Raw genomic sequence first — 17,212 nt, 5'->3', positions numbered from 1 at the left:
AAACGGTGACACACAATGAAGCCCCTCTGAAACAATTTTGCGAAAATATTTTGTTGACACCGACCTACATAGGGAGGAACCATCACCACGATAAAATAAGGGAAATCAGAGCCCGTACGGAAAGATATTGGTATTCATTTTTCCCGCGCGCAATACGAGATTGGAATAATAGAGAGTTGTGAAGGTGGTTCGATGAGCCCTCTGCCAGGCACTTGAATGTTATTTGCAGAGTATCCATGTAGATGTAGATGTAGATGTAGATGTAGATGTCAGTTGCTGATACCGCTATCTCACACGAGTACACGGCACCTCAGTGTCCTCCACAATGATCCATTAACATCTAGCACAGTTCACGGCTTTATGTACCATATCAGGCCTGGTAGCAACACTAAATACGAACAAAAGTAATATACTCTGCTGGCTCCTGTACTCAACCATTCACATACGTGCCGACGGTGTTTACTTGTACGAATTTAAACGACGTCCTGTGGTGTCACCGCCAGACACCGCACTTGCTAGGTGGTAGCCTTTAAATCGGCCGCGGTCCATTAGTATACGTCGGACCCGCGTATCGCCACTATCAGTGATTGCAGACCGAGCACAGCCCCACGGCAGGTCTAGTCTAGAGAGACTCCCTAGCACTCGCCCCAGTTGTACAGCCGACTTTGCTAGCGATGGTTCACTGACTACATACGCTCTCATTTGTAGAGACGACAGTTTAGCATAGTCTTCAGCTACGTCATTTGCTACGACCTAGCAAGCCGCCATATTCTTCAAGAATGTATTCTGAACTGATAATATTGTGAATCATGTACCGTCAAGAGCGACGTTCATCATTAATGGATTAAAGTTAAGTATCAAACTAATTACGTCCGCTTCCTGAATTCTAATTCCTTGTCATGTTCCAGACCTCACGTCAGTATAGTCCTTCCCCTCTAACGCCAGCCTGCGTGAGCTAAAACGCGTGCATTTCGGCCTCCTTTAGTAACACTATGTCTGCTGTGTGCTTCACTTTTTTTTTTCTTCTGAGACAGGACAAAAATGGCAATGATGTGAGACTGAAAAGGCAAATAAATAATTATATGTGTGTGTGATGCCTGTTCTTTCGAACATGTCCGAAAGAACAGCCACCACGCAGTCATATAACTGATATGCCTAGCTGGGAAATGGATCCATTTTCTTCAGTGTACCGCATGGCGCAGGGGACACTGCACCTGCCCAGTGAGCAGGTACACACTGTCGCTCCTCGCCGCTAATTCTGCGTAATATCCAGCTGCAGCTGGACATATAAATTACCTAGTGAAAGGAAGATACGAAGAGATGAAAGGAATCTATTTTTATACACTACTGGTCATTAAAATTGGACAAATATATTATACTAGAACTGACATGTGATTACATCTTCACGCAGTTTGGCTGCATAGATCCTGAGAAATGAGTACCCAGAACAACCATCTCTGGCCGTAATAACGGCCTTGATACGTCTGAAATGTAACATCCACTGTTCAAATTGCCGTCAATGCGAACAAGAGGTGACCGAGACGTGTAACCAACGGCACCCCATACCATCGCGCCGGGTGATACGCCAGAATGGCGATGATGAATACACGCTTCCGATGTGCGTTCACCGCGATGTCGCCAAACACGGATGCGACCATCATGATCCTGTAAACAGAACCTGGATTCATCCGAAAAAATTACGTTTTGCCATTCGTGCACCCAGATTCGTCGTTGAGTACACCATCCCAGGCGTTGCTGTCTGTGATGCAGCGTCAAGGGTAACCGCAGTCACGGTCTCCGAGCTGAGAGTCCATGCTGCTGTAAACATCGTCGAACTGTTCATGCAGATGGTTATTGTCTTGCAAACGTCCCCATCTCTTGACTCAGCGATCGAGACGTGGCTGCCCGATCCGTCACAGCCATACAGATAAGATGCCTGTCATCTCGACTGCTAGTGATACGAGGCCCTTGGGATCCAGCAAGGAGTTCCGAATTACTCTCCTGAACCCACCGATTCCATATTCTGCTAACAGTCATTGGATCTCGACCAACGCGAGCAGCAATGTCGCGATACGATAAACCGCAATCGCGATAGGTTACAATCCGACCTTTATCAAAGTCGGAAACGTGATGGTGTAAGGTGTCAGGCAAATCCAACACCTTCCATGAAAACCCTGACATGATAAGCAAATCCAGTAATATGTCACATAGCTCCGAATAAATGGTGACATTAAATTAACCAAAGTAATACGAGTAGCGAGTGAGCAAATGGAATACCACAGACTAACACAAGAATGCCTAAATGCATGTCATACCTTCCCACCGTGAGACAGACGCACTTCCTAGGGGAGAAACGAAAACAGAAGTCGAGAGCAGAACCGTGTTAAGCGAGAAAACCCTACGATAAGGGACGGACACCCACGTCGCCAGCTAACCGCTAGGACCACCCCAGGCGCAAGTTTTAGCGTGAGACTTTTTCGCGTCTCTGTTACGTCAGGACCTCCCCCATCCCATGTTAAAAGATAGGGCCCTCCAGAAGAACAGTATAGATCTTACGATAACACAAAAAGGGCCACCCCTAGCCGCAAGTTTTAGCGTGAGACGTTTTCGCGTCTCTGTTACGTTGCAAACTTTAAAAACATTGCCCCACCACGAAAAGTATAACGTTTCTCATTGGATAGACAGAATTTTTGTATGCGGAGCTTAAGGTTAACATTGAGACCCTGATTGGTCAGATGAAAACACAACCAGATAGTTTTTTAAACCAACTTCGGTAAATTGTAGTAAGGAGAAGTTAGGAAAGAGTTGCTTCTGAGACGGCGAGGTGAGTGGTGCTGTGCTGCCCGCCGCTCCCTGACGAACACCGACAAGGTAATGCACGCACGTGATGCTGCATAACAGCGCATAAAGCTTCACTCAGAACTGCAGAAGTCTCATCTGTTACACCCCTTTTTGCGTAATACTAGTGTCGATCCTCAATTAGAGCTCATGGTGTTCACATTTGCCATTTGAAGTAAAAATCTGAAACGCGATGATTTTTCTGTTATATAGTTATTGAGAAGCCACATCAGCCACTGTAATTTACGACAAGTTAGATAAGTAACTGAAGATAATTGAGGGTCACTGTAGACCATTTTGATAGTTTTCTCTTTTGTGAAACTTAATTTAAACCTAGATTATAGATGTGATATGGCATAGGTCATCCTTCGATCCATTGTAGAACTTGGAAACCCATTCAGGGAATATTCGTTCACATTTTTGTTGAACGCAGTTGGTTTTTACCATCCTGTATTAAAACATTTCCTTTTATCAATAGTGCAATTTATAAACAATGTTTTGTGAGTAGAATAAAATTTCCAGTGGTAAACTTAACTACTTTTTCGACGTTATTTTACCAGCTAACTAAAAATAGGAAAGCCTTGAACCCCTTCCACTAAATTTAGTTAGTATTAAGATTCTTTTACTGGGAGTGCAGTGGAGCTGACGCTGAAATCATTAAGTATTTGGTTATATCATCGCTAGTCTCACTGAACTCTTCTGAACTCTACATGTCAATGTGTGGTCTGAGATAATTAATTTATGAATTTTAATATTGTTATAATTAAGTTTTCTCCTCAATGCAAGCGCACAGGTGGCGGATACATCGTTGACAAGTTGGTTCTGACCCAACAAGTAAGTGAATGGTTTTGTCAAGTCGTGTGAACAAAAAGTTTATGAAACGCGTGTGATCGTATGAGCGCATGTTGACGCGAAGTAGGGCGCGTGAATTGCTTTTAAAACAGAAAATAAGGGATTCGGAAAGATTAGCAATGGCCGATCGAGACCTTGACCGAATTGAGGTAGAGACTCAGCATGAAAATGGACAGAGAATAGAGGACAGTACAACAGACGATGCAGTATCGCGAGAAATAGGACATATAACGCACCATAACGAGGATAATGTACGTCAAGGCATAGAAAACGTAAGTCAGCATACGACAGAGGAGCAGAAAAGTAGAGACACAGTCGATGACGATTATAACTTGCGTCTTGAATACGTAGAACCCATAGTACAAGTAATCAGAGCTCCCTCACCACAAAGCACAAGGAATGCGAGCAGTAACGTGTCACAGCACAGTTCAATGCAACCGGTTGCGAACCAACACTTGGGCGAAAACACAGAGCGTTGGACGTCGGAAGAAAACGCAATAGGACCCACCAATCTGGCAGAATTATTACAACAAATTACGGAAATCATGACAAGGCAAAATAAAGACATAGCGAACCAAATTCAAATTCAGAATGCAGAAACCACGAGACAAATGCGTGAGATTAAAGAACAAAACAAAAAAATTCAGTTACACCTAAGTCGTATTGAAGACGGGGCAAAAGAATCTCGAGAAGTGATAGGAAACTTAATAACAGGTCACAATCAATTGAGAACAGACATTGACAAGGTACAAGCGGACGTACAAACATTTCGTAATGACACTCAGGACGAGATCAAGACATTACGTAACAACACCCAGGGAGAAGTCAAGAAACTAGAGAAACAGATAAACGAAATTACTAGACAAGCAGCAGGTACAGCGCGTGAAGTTGTTGAAAACAGTGTGTTACACAAACGCATCACAAAAGCAGCGCTGAAAAGATATGATAACCATATAGTCAAAATAGAAGAGCAAACGAAGCGACAATTTCAAAAATTGCGAACAGAGTTGTTGCAAACCATTGAAGAGCGTAGTGAACAGGATCGATCAAGCACAGAGTCTGCAACCACATCCGTATCTGTAACAGCACCGGAAAAACAAGCAATTAGCGAAGATATTACGCATTTGCGATTCCAATCACAGGCGGAAAGTAACATACGTGAAATCAGACAGCCTGCACAGCAACAAACACGTTCCGAAATTCTTGATGAACAAACGTCATCACAAACACATGCGGAACCACAAACGTATGTTTCAAGACAGTTTGGATCGTGCAATGAAGCAGCAAGGTTAGCCAGACAAGATACCGAACCAATACCTGACAATGGAAAGCCAGGTCGCGAAGAGTACAGTGCAATGCATTCAGCTACACGTTCACAACCGATGGAAGAAAATTATTGCGTACCACTCCAACGATACTACGCAAGGGTAGGCGAAAGTTACAGTGGACAATATCCAATGGATCTACCACAACCGGAAAGAACGACGGGAGAAATGATCAGAAACAAAAGTGGCGAAGAATCGCGAATTTCGTATGGAACTATGACGAAGTACGACAACGATCATTTCCTCACAGTCAGAAAATTTCAACACTTTCGAGAAGGAAACTCATTACATCCACGAGCTTTTATTGATCAATTCCGAGTAGGACTACCAGAACACTGGACGCTAGCACACAAATTAGACTTTATATGTGCACACATGTCAGGAACAGTCGCAGAAACCATGCAGAATGTTGCAGCGACATGCCGATCGTACGAAGATTTCAGAGAGAAGTTTCTCTCACGATATTGGTCCAGCGAAGCACAGAACAGAGTGAAGTACGAATTATTACAGAACTCATATTTTGAAAATTCAGGAGAGAAGAGTCCCGTGAAATTTTTCGAATTAATGGCAAAGAAAAATCAATGCTTAGATGTACCATACAGTGACGGACAGTTGATTAAATTATGCGCGATGAAGCTACCATTGAAATACCAGCAATCATTAGTAGGTCGCGGAGGCAATGACGTCGAAGCATTTAAAGGTATTCTAAGGGAACTAGAGTTCATATTTTCGGAAGATGACGCAAGAAAAAGACGAAGCGCACGTGAAAACGAAAGCAAAAAGCAGTGGAATCCACAAGACACAGTATGGAGAAACAATAATTACGAACCATGTGATAACTTCGCACCAAGAAACGACAATAGATTTCAACAAAGAACCGGTTACGGATTTAGAAGAGAATATGGCAATAACTATAATTCACCCAGGAACGGCAACAACTATTACAGGGGGAATAACGACAACCGGAACGGGTACTGGAGAACCAATAGACCGACAAATTATCAACAAAAAAACCACTATCAACAAGCTGAACAAGAAAAGAGAATACAGATAGAAGAGGTGGGAGTAAGACCACCAAACCCCGATAAACGTTCGAATTGACAGCTAAGCGCCCATGCCAAAGAGAATGACGCACCGACCCAGGACAATTGCAGCACCCTGAATAGAGAAGTAAAAATCTTATCACGAGAAGAGAAGAAGGAAGAAACAAATCCGCAGGGACCAGATGAAAACGAAGACAAGAAAATAACAATATCGTGTTGGGACGAAATTAATTGGGAGAATACTGACGAGGAAGATGAATTACCAGAGGCATGCACAACGAATGTGGGAGGAAAGGACGAAGTAATGAGTATTGCAGAGCTATTTGAGATGGAAACCAGGGAAAGCGAATTCAATGAGGATAATGCGCAGTCGACAGAAATTGAAAATAAGTTACGAGTGGGCACACAACCCAACGTATATAATGAAGGAAGTTATGAAGCGATAATTAGAGCATTTAGATGCGATTATGTGGAAGTAGCGACGAAGAAGGAGAAGATAGACGAGGATGATGAAAAAGTAGAGGATGTTGAAGAAAGCCCAAATGAAGGAAGAAATAGAGAAGAGGAAATAAAAGAGAGAGAAGTAGCAGTCGAAGCTTATCCTACAGAAAGTTCGAATTCACAAGGGAAATTCCTAAAAAGACTCATGTATGATTCAGTGAAGGATTCGTTGATGCAAGAAGAAGAAGAAGAACAGAACCAACCCTTTCAAATTCAACCAATTGTGAAGGCCATGGTAAAGCATATCCCAGTCAATATTGTAATTGATAGCGGAAGTGAACTGACTGCGATCTCAGAAAATTTATTCATGCAGTGTAATGCCAATGTGGAATTGCCAGTTCTGAAAACACGTAAGATTAAAGTAAGAGGTCCTATTAGAAACAATGCTGCCGAAGTTACGAGACAAACAAGGTTAACTCTTTCGTGTCAAGGTCAAAAGATCGAAGCCAACTTCGTGATTATACCTAAATTAACTGTAGATTTGATTATAGGTGCAGATTTTTTAAATGAGAGACGAGCGATAATAGATATGGGGAAAGGTAGCGTAACATTCGGGAATGACACACTTCTCTTAGAGCAAAAGCTAAAATTAGAAGAAATACCAGTCATAAACAAACAATTAAGAATTATGCGAGATAAAGAGGATTAAGAATTAGAATGGTATGCACAAAAGGGGGAATCGCCTCAACTCATGGGGAAGTCCATAAAGAAATCGACGAAAAATTGCAAGAAGATCAAGGTATTTCGGAACACAGTAAAAGAGAATTAGAGAGTATTTTACGAGATAAATCAGAGGTATTTTTACCTAAGACTGGCAGTATTAAACACTTTCAGTACAAGTTTGAAGTAAAACAGCACAAACCATTTAGAGTGCCACCCTATACAATCCCATTAAGCTACAGGAATAAAGTATTCCAGGAGATATCTAAAATGTTAGATGACGATATTATTGAACCAGCTACCTCCACATATAACAGCCTGCTCCATATTGTACAAAAACGAGATGGGAGCATGAGGTTAGTGCTTGATTCCAGACAGATGAACACAATCATAATCACTGAGATAGATCGCCCAGAAGAATTAGAGGAATTGATACAAAACTTTCACGGTGCTAAGATATTTTCATCAATTGATTTATGGGGTAGTTTCTGGCAAATAGAATTGGCCCCAGAATGTGGAAAATTTACAGTATTTATCGTATTCGGTAGATGTTACCAGTTGAAACGATTGCCATTTGGTTTAAACATATCATCAGCAGCGTTTATTAAGGGATTTAATACTATACTCAGTCCTGAAATTTTACAAAAAATTGCTTGTTATGTTGATGATGTGATTATAGCAGAACCCTCTTGGGAACATCACAACGACACTTTAAATCGGTTTTTACAGATCATGAAAGAGCATGGGGTCCCAGTAAATATAACAAAATCCAAATTTGGAAGGCGAGAGGTCAAATTTTTAGGACACATAATTTCAGAGAAAGGGGTAATGCCCAACCCAGAAAAACTAAAGGCAATCAAAGAATTCTGTACTCCATATAATAAGAACTCTCAGAGGATTTCTAGGTCTCACCGGATTCTATAAAAAATTTATTTGGATCGACTCTCTCGCAACACCACACCTATGTGCATTGACTGGAAAAAACACACCATAGGTATGGGATCAACAAGCCAATGAAGAATTTTTAAAAGTGAAAAACGGACTAACAACAGCACCGATTTTAGCACATCCTGATCTAACACAAAATTTTTGTATGGCCACTGATAGCGCGGAAACAGGTTTAGGGGTTGTTTTATTCCAAGAATACGAACAGGCAGGGCTAAGATCATATAGAACAATTGCATTTGCCAGTCGGGTACTCACAAAAAGCGAGAAAAACTATTCAGTCACGGACCTGGAAGCATTGGCCATTGTATGGGTTTCCAACGTTTTCGATACTTCCTATTCGGAAGAAAAACAAAAGTATACACTGACCACAAAGCATTAGAATTTCTGTTATCCACCAAACTAACTCATGGGAGGTTAGCCAGATGGATGTTAATACTACAAGAATTTGACTTCACTATTACACACTTACCAGGACCAACGAATGTATTAGCAGATACTTTATCATGATGTCCACAGGGTGCATCCAATAACATAGGTTTGGAAGCAGCAGAAGACCAGTTTACAATGTACTATATGAAACAAGTACCTTTCGAAGACTAAATTACGACAGCATTGAAAAACATAGGCAAAGAACAGGACAAGGATCCCGAAATACTAGGAATCAAACACAAATGGAGAAGTAAGGATTTTCCAGACATTCGACAGCACTATCTCGTAAAAAACAATGTTTTATTTTTTAGACGAAATGTTGCAACGAATGAATGGTTAATTTATATCCCAGATGAACTAATTAATAAGTACATATGGTATACACATTCATTTAAGTAATGGCCACTTTGGACCAAAGAAATGCTTTTTAAAAATAAAACAAACAAGCCATTTTCCTAATATGGGAAGATGAATTAGAACAGTATTAGTCAAATGCAAAAAATGTATGAGGGCTAAACACGTCACTTTCCAAACCAAACCAACTATGTTTCCAATAATCCCTATAAGATTAAAACAAATAGCCGCAACAGATTTGATGGGAACCCTCCCACGCACAAAAAATGGATATATTTTCATATTTGTGGTTTTGCAACTTACTTCTAAATATGTTACCTTTACACCATTAAAACGGGCAACAGGTCTTACTATAAGTAAAGCATTTAGACAAGATTTTCTCAGACAAGTAGGTCGAGTGGAACGAATAATTTCGGATAATGGCCCACAATACAAATCAGTGCAATGGCAGAACACGTTAAAACAACACAAAATAAAACCCATCTACATATCTAAGTACAAACCTAGCGGAAATCCAGCAGAATGATCTACAAAGGACATAGGAACTTTATGCCGATTATATGCAGGCAAAAGACACAACACTTGGGATATATACCTTAAAGATTTTCAAGAAGTAATAAATGAAATGCCACATAGCACTACACTACTACCTCCAGTTATTGTACTTAAAAATATTGAACCCCAAACATAACCTGAGAAAACGTTAGATTTCCTACTGTACCACGTAGACAGCACAAACAAATCATAGCAACAGCACTCTCCAACATCAGAAGGGCAGCCATTAAAAGAAAAGAAAGAGGAGATAGAACAGCAATTAAAAGAACATTCTCAGTAGGCCAGAAAGTATTTGTAAAAACACACCATCGCTCCAGCAAACAGAAACACAAAATACGTAAGTTTTACGCTACATACAAAGGACCTGTCATTATTAGCCGAATTGCTCATGATAATGCTGTGGAACTAATGAACCCAAAAACAGGCAAAACCTTAGGACTTCACCATGTGAGCCATATCAAAAAGTTTGAAGATTAATTTTATTACTGGTAAATAATCAGCACAATATTTCAAGCTTATGTTGCAGATAAGATCGTCAAGAGAAAGAAGAATGAAGAGGGAGGAAGGTGGGACAAAGAAAGTAGTTTCAATAAAAACAAAAACAAAAATAACACCAATAGTACCATAGATTAAGGTGAAGGGATAAAGCATAGATAGTCTAACAGCTTGAAATACTAAAATACTATACACCACGACACTACACAAAAAATAAAAAAACGAATTTGAGGATTTTTGTAGAAGTTAAGACTCAAAATGTCTTAGAATTGTAACATGGAAAGAGCGCCGAAATTTGTAAAGCTTTTTAAGAAGGCGTAAAACAATGTAGGTACTAGACATATGTAAAAACTCCAACAAAGACCAGATGCAACGACCCACAAGTTGCAACGCGAGAAGTATCAAGAAAGAAAAGGACGTAATTAGCAAGACACGATTCCTACAATGCAGAAGCGTCGAGAGAAGGGAAAGGACAGCGAGACCAACAGAGGGCCCTTGTATCGAAAGTGGGAAATAAATCTGCCCGCTAAGGGGAACCCTGCTGTGACAGAAGCCAAGAGGAAGAGGGTCTTGGGACTGACAAGCAAACACCAGTCTTTCACCCCTCGTAAACCCCGGGACGCCCAACGCCCCGACTCAGCGGAGCGAGCAAAAGCAAAAAAAAAAAAAGTGTAAAAGTCACACTACTGCTATTAAACAGCACGCTGATGCATGAAACTGAAGAAAACTTCCACAAAGTAAAAATGACACGCCCAAACAATTTATCAAACTGTTACTAAGAGGAGAAATTCAAAGCGACTAGTTATCAATAAATATTTTCATATCCTGCCCAGAGAAGAACCAAGAAGCAAGTAAGAAGCAGAGAAAAAGCAGGAAGAACAGAAGTTGAAGATTTGCAAGATTGAGACCAAGAAAGAAGATGGGTGAAGAATAGACGACATACCTTCGCTAATCCCTATCCTATTGTAAACTAGTCGTCTGCGAAGTATTACAACGAAAAACGACCGCTTTCAGCGACACATAACAATGACTTTCACGCATACAAAGCCAGTAAACCATGAGATTCTGCACTCACAGCTCCATTCCATTATGGGACCTCCACAACAGCAACACACACTAGCAAAGCCAACAAGGAACGACGAACGAAGCTGTACATCAAATACTTGCCCACATCCATCTCCCTCAAGCCCATCACCTTCGTGCAAAACCATTCGCCAACCTCACGCTTAAACATTCATAGGATTGTGTGAATATGTGAAATCAAATTATGTGATCTTGCTGAATGTTTTCCCTTTTTCTTAACATTTGTACCATTTGTTAAAATAATATCTCAATACTTGTGTATGTATATTTCTTTGTCAAAGCAATTCTTGGAAATAATTCTAATTTTTTAGTGTAACAATGTTGAAATCAGTGTCTAGAAACTAAAACATTTTACTTGTACATGATATTTAGAAAATGTGTTAGGAATAGATTTTACTTAATTACTACATTTATAAAAAAAAATATATTTCTAAGAAAATCGATGTGAAATACTCCTCACTTTCGATAACAAACTTCTTAAAAAACAAACTTCACACTTAAATAAAGAAAGAAAATAATTAAAAATTAATAATAGCATAAAAATATTCTTCTCTTGTCATTTTTGAGAATAATGTGGAAGAATATAAAAATATAAATTAGTAATACAAACTAGCATAGAACCAGAATAACATGGCTGAACAGTAGGCAACAAAATTTAGATAAAGGAATAATTTTTGACTGACTTAGACAACGATTCAATCATTGCCTAAATTCAGTGCAAAAATTAAGTTCGAAGGGTGGTGATATGTAAGATGTCAGGCAAATCCAACACCTTCCATGAAAACCCTGACATGATAAGCAAATCCAGTAATATTTCACATAGCTCCGAATAAATGGTGACATTAAATTAACCAAAGTAATACGAGTAACGAGTGAGCAAATGGAATACCACAGACCAACACAAAAATGCCTAAATGCATGTCATACCTTCCCACCGTGAGACAGACACAGTTCCGAGGGAAGAAACGAGAACAGAAGCCGAGAGCAGAACCGTGTTAAGCGAGAAGGCCCTACGATAAGGGACGGACACCCACGTTTCCAGCTAACCGCTAGGACCACCTCAGACGCAAGTTTTAGCGTGAGACTTTTTCGCGTCTGTTACGTCAGGACCACCCCCCAGCCCACGTTAAAACATAGAGCCCTCCAGAAGAACAGTGTAGATCTTACGATAACACAAAAAGGGCCACCCCCAGCTGCAAGTTTTAGCGTGAGGCTTTTTCGCGTCTCTGTTACGTTGCAAACTTTAAAAACATTGCCCCACCACGAAAAGTATAATGTTTCTCATTGGATAGACAAAATTTTTGTAGGCGGAGCTTAAGGTTAACATTGAGACCCTGATTGGTCAGATGAAAACACAACCAGATAGTTTTTTTAAACCAACTTCGGTAAATTGTAGTAAGGAGAAGTTAGGAAAGAGTTGCTTCTGAGACGGCGAGGTGAGTGGTGCTGTGCTGCCCGCCGCTCCCTGACGAACACCGACAAGGTAATGAACGCACGTGATGCTGCATAACAGCGCATAAAGCTTCACTCAGAACTGCAGAAGTCTCATCTGTTACACCCCTTTTTGCGTAATACTAGTGTCGATCGTCAATTAAAGCTCATGGTGTTCACATTTGCACTTGAAGTAAAAATCTGAAACGCGATGATTTTTCTGTTATATAGTTATTGAGAAGCCACATCAGCCACTGTAATTTACGACAAGTTAGATAAGTAACTGAAGATAATTGAGGGTCACTGTAGACCATTTTGATAGTTTTCTCTTTTGTGAAACTTAATTTAAACCTAGATTATAGATGTGATATGGCATAGGTCATCCTTCGATCCATTGTAGAACTTGGAAACCCATTCAGGGAATATTCGTTCACATTTTTGTTGAACGCAGTTGGTTTTTACCATCCTGTATTAAAACATTTCCTTTTATCAATAGTGCAATTTATAAACAATGTTTTGTGAGTAGAATAAAATTTCCAGTGGTAAACTTAACTACTTTTTCGACGTTATTTTACCAGCTAACTAAAAATAGGAAAGCCTTGAACCCCTTCCACTAAATTTAGTTAGTATTAAGATTCTTTTACTGGGAGTGCAGTGGAGCTGACGCTGAAATCATTAAGTATTTGGTTATATCATCGCTAGTCTCACTGAACTCTTCTGAACTCTACATGTCAATGTGTGGTCTGGCGTCTCCTTACCAGCAACAGGTCCCAGGTTCAAACTAGTCAATTCCCTAAAAAACACGCTCAGAGCGTCGTTGCGCGGAAGTGATAGGGAGACACGATATAGAACAAACAGACACCACGCAGAATGTTAGAATGGTACGCATTTCTCCTCCTTACACGAGGCATCACAACAACGTTTCACCAGGCAACGCCGGTCAACTGGTGTTTGTGTATGAGAAATCGGTTGGAAACTTTCCTCATGTCAGCACTTTGTAGGTGTTGGCACAGGCGCCAACATTGTGTGAATGCTCTGAAAAGCTAATCATTTGCATATCACAGCACCTTCTTCCTGTCGGTTAAATTTCGCGTCTGTAGCATGTCATCTTCGTGATGTAGCAATTTTAGTGGCAGTAGTGTAATAACAATAAAGGCCCCCCTGGTTGGCCGTGCGGTCTAATGCACGGCTGTCCGGGCGGGAAGGAGCGCCTGGTGCCCGGCACGAATCCGCCCGGCGGATTTGTGTCGAGGTCGGTTAACCGGCCAGTCTGTGAATGGTTTTTAGGAGGTTTTCCATCTGCCTCGGCGAATGCGAACTGGTTCCCCTTATTCCGTCTCAGTTACACTATGTTGGTGATTGCTGTGCTAACAAGTTCTCCACGTAAGCGTACACCACCATTACTCTACCACGAAAACATGGGGGTTACAATCGTCTGGTGTTAGACGTTCCCGGGGGGGAGGGGGTGGCCGGGGGCCGAACGGCACAATAACCCTGGGTTCGGTGTGGGGCGACGGACGGGTGAAGTGGACTGCGGTAGTCGTCGTGGGGTTGTGGACCACTGCGGTTGCGGCGGGGACGGAGCCTCTCCGTCGTTTCTAGGTCCCCGGTTAACATACGATACAATATATACAATAGCAATAAAAGATGGTAAAGACTAGACTAGAGGTCCAAAGGTCTCGGAGTCGATCACCGATTAGCCGAAGGTTTTTTATCAGTAGTGTATCACTTCTTTCATTTGTAGCAATGTGAAACTGAAAGAAAAACAAAAACAAACGACAGAAAAAAATTGCAAACTCTCTCCTGTGCCGCAGCAGTGAACTAGTGGGGGAAGCCGGTTAAGGTCCAGGTACTGGAAAAAATTTTCGCCACCAATGTTTTGAAGGAAAGGGGAGAAGATGTCGGGGTGTAAAGTTCCTGATCACTAGTATTTGCGACAGTGTCGCAACCTCTCCACTTATCTCATTAAGGGAGGGCGTGTAAGAGACAATGAAGAAGATCCATCCGTCAGGTGGGGACACTAAGCCCGGCAGATTCAAGTGGAGTATGGTGTGTGCCGGCTCCTCACCCACTTACTTCTCCGTGATTCCCAGACAGCGGACGTATTTGTAGTAAGGAATAATCAAAGACAGAAAAGAGTGCATTATGAAAGAGATGCAGCAATTTGGGTAAGGCGTTTTAGAGCCAGAGCAGAATTACGAAGGATCGTTAGTCGAACTGCAAACCCAAGAATACTCGTATAAACAATATATTTTTACAGTGTTGGAACAACATTTAGTTGAGACCTGAATCAGGACTTAACACAAAGAAATCAGTTAGGAGTACAGCCTTTCACAACCGTTTAGTAAATAGCAGTACCAACAATAAGCCACTCCCCCTCCCCACCACCACCCACAGGAGCTTCCTGCCTCCGCTGTGGTTCGTGAACACACGGACACCAGTGGCTTACGAGAGTTTCAGGTGTGCCCGGCGCCTCTGCACCGCGCTCGAAGACGCTGAGTCGATGCCAGGCTGCGCCCACCAGACGAAGGTATGCGCCCGTCTTTGCTCCGGCTCGATGTATAAAAAAAAAAATTGTTACGTAATCCGCCTGTCTTGCTGCGACCACCCTGAACCACACCACCTGGATGAGAGAGCGACTGCAATTCCCTGAGAGACCAGCAAGGACGAGTTGTTCTTTTACTTTCTCTCCTCCGGGAATAGCTCAAAAGTGTAATGGTCTCTCTGTCTTTATGAGAAACAAAGTAAAAGTATTATGCTCTTCTGATTTAATTACAGGAAAAGAGAAGGTGATAGAAAACAAGAGTTGGTTTGTTGATTAAATCAGTAGGGGTGAGACAGTAAGCTGAGCTTGTCAACTAACCATAACGATACACAAATCCTAGTAATGAATCTGAGTGCTTAGTTAAAAAAACAAAACAAAAAAACGATAGACTTGTAAATTCCTCCACCACTTACATTGCATCAAAGAAACTCTTCCATTTCAGGTGTGGGTGTGTACTAGAAGTTTCCACTAACAATCTACTACGTTACTTAAAAAAATATACGTTTGCATTACATTCTAACTTTAAATTAGAGAGATTCGAGCCCACATGGAGGTTTACCACAAATCGTTGTTCCCGCGAACCACGTGCGACTGGACCAGGAGCGTTAACAAAAAAAAATGGTTCAAATGGCTCTGAGCACTATGGGACTCAACATCTTAGGTCATAAGTCCCCTAGAACTTAGAACTACTTAAACCTAACTAACCTAAGGACATCACACACACCCATGCCCGAAGCAGGATTCGAACCTGCGACCGCAGCAGTCCCGCGGTTCCGTACTGCAGCGCCAGAACCGCTAGACCACCGCGGCCGGCAGGAGCGTTAACAGTGGTGCTCAAAGTATCCTCCGCCAAACGCCGTAAGGTGGCTTGCAAAGTGTAGATGTAGATGTAGATGTAGCTGTATATGAATACTTATAATGTTAGTCTGCATTCTCTCGTTGTTCTCTAGCGGTGGTCGAACTGAAGTGATTGTAACGACGGAAATTCGGGGTGAACCCGAACTCCGCCAATAAAACTTCTGAGGTTGTTGGGCGGATATTTTGTGAGCTCGTTACAGATAGAAACTACATTGCGTTTCGTTTATTACCGGCATTTATCCTTGTATCTGTACTGCGGTGAAAATATCTGTACCAAAGCGTAAAGGCCGGCCGAAGTGGCCGTGCGGTTAAAGGCGCTGCAGTCTGGAACCGCAAGACCGCTACGGTCGCAGGTTCGAATCCTGCCTCGGGCATGGATGTTTGTGATGTCCTTAGGTTAGTTAGGTTTAACTAGTTCTAAGTTCTAGGGGACTAATGACCTCAGCAGTTGAGTCCCATAGTGCTCAGAGCCATTTGAACCATTTTTGAAAGCGTAAAGACCGACGGTGTGCGCCGTTAGTCTTGTTTGGAAACAAAGTTGCATTCTGTCGCGGTACTTGCCGTTCACGACGTATCACTCCCCATTCTCAAGCTTGGCATTCAGTACTGCTTCGTTCTGTCTCGTGTCTATTTTTCTGGCTGAATTGCGTGCACGTTAACAGTAAATCTTTACATCTGTATGGACCTCGACGTGTGGGTTCACTATGAAGGATAACCGTTTAGAAAGGGGGTATTCCATGAATCACAGGACTTCTCCACGCTCGAGAAATTACTTATTTTGATCAGTTACGCGTCACCTCTTTCTGCTAGAGCGAGGTGTCGTTACCGCATCTAGACTGTGATTGGATTGAAGAGTTCCTAGATAACAGAACGCAGCGTGTCATTCTCAATGGAGAGAAGTCTTCCGAGGTAAGAGTGATTTCAGGTGTGCCGCAGGGGAATGTCGTAGGACCGTCGCTATTCACAATATACATAAATGACCTTGTGGATAGCATCGGAAGTTCATTCAGGCTTTTTTCGGATGATGCTGTAGTATATCGGGAGGTTGTAACAATGGAAAACTGTACTGAAATGCAGGAGGATTTGCAATGAATTGACGCATGGTGCAGGGAATGGCAATTGAATCTCAATGTAGACAAGTGTAATGTGCTGCGAATGCATAGAAAGAAAGATCCTTTATCATTTAGCTACAATACAGCAGGTCAGCAACTGGAAGCAGTTAATTCCGTAAATTATCTGGGAGTACGCATTAGGAGTGATTTAAAATGGAATGATCATATTAAGTTGATCGTCGG

Source organism: Schistocerca nitens, chromosome 8 (assembly GCF_023898315.1).
Source record: "Schistocerca nitens isolate TAMUIC-IGC-003100 chromosome 8, iqSchNite1.1, whole genome shotgun sequence".
In the NCBI taxonomy this organism is placed as follows: Eukaryota; Metazoa; Arthropoda; class Insecta; order Orthoptera; family Acrididae; genus Schistocerca; species Schistocerca nitens.
The sequence above is the reverse complement of the archived record's forward strand: the minus strand, read 5'-3'. Positions refer to the sequence as shown.